Below are 808 nucleotides of genomic sequence, written 5' to 3'. Positions count from 1 at the left end.
GGGCCCCTCAGACCCCCAAGTGTCAAAGGTCTTGGAGGGCACTGAATCCTCAGGGTTGATCAGAGCCCAGTGCTGGCCATCACAGGAGCCCCAGTCCCTCTGCCACCAGGTCCAAATGCCACTCGCCTTCAGGGACAGAGGTCAAGCGAACAGAAGTTAAAGACTGGGAAACATTACGGGTTAACGATGGCATTGTCATTAATAAACATTGCTTACGCTTATTTCCTGTATGTTTGAGGATTTCAGTAATAAGTAAAAGAAGCGCATGGAAAAGAAACACGCAGGACAACGGCAAAAGAGGGCGTGCCAATCATGAAAGGATGAGAAAGATCCTTCCACGTGTGACACGGCAACGCGGCAAAGCCAGCGCGCCCGTGAAACGGGTCCTCAAGGTGAACAGAGGGAGGCCGCGTCCGCTTTCTCCGACGGCAACTCCACCAGCCTCTCGGACCCGACTCGGTAATTCACTTAGAGACCCCACTTTCTTGGCGACCCCCTGACATTCTGGCGCTACCTCCCCCCGTCTTTCTCCTGGGTGACCAAAACCGCCAGCCGCCTGGAATCGGAACCAGATTGGTGTCCGGAGAGACGCACGTGTAGCCGGCCCGCATCACGTGGGACACCTCAGGCGAGCTCTGCCCTCCGCCCGCCCGGAAAGGTGGGCAAGATGGCGGAGGCCCGCGGCGCGGTGCCGGCGAGGAAGGGACCCGGAGCGCCCCCCAAAGAGCCGCCGCCCTCTGCGGCCGCCACCCCAGCCCCGCCTCAGGGCGCGCGCCGGGCCCTTTCCAGAGGCCGTGACCCCATCCAC

At 60.6% G+C, this 808-nt stretch overlaps 1 non-coding gene across 1 annotated transcript; it reads right to left on the bottom strand.

Moving 5' to 3' along the window:
- On the bottom strand, nt 1-91 carry LOC111732821. Its single transcript, XR_002777733.1, has one exon. It is a non-coding gene; the product is annotated as a small nucleolar RNA SNORD88 (small nucleolar RNA).
- Nucleotides 92-808: the final 717 nt, after the last annotated feature.

This window comes from Pteropus vampyrus, unplaced genomic scaffold (genome assembly GCF_000151845.1).
Source record: "Pteropus vampyrus isolate Shadow unplaced genomic scaffold, Pvam_2.0 Scaffold494, whole genome shotgun sequence".
NCBI lineage: Eukaryota > Metazoa > Chordata > Mammalia > Chiroptera > Pteropodidae > Pteropus > Pteropus vampyrus.
The sequence above is the reverse complement of the archived record's forward strand: the minus strand, read 5'-3'. Positions and strand labels throughout refer to the sequence as shown.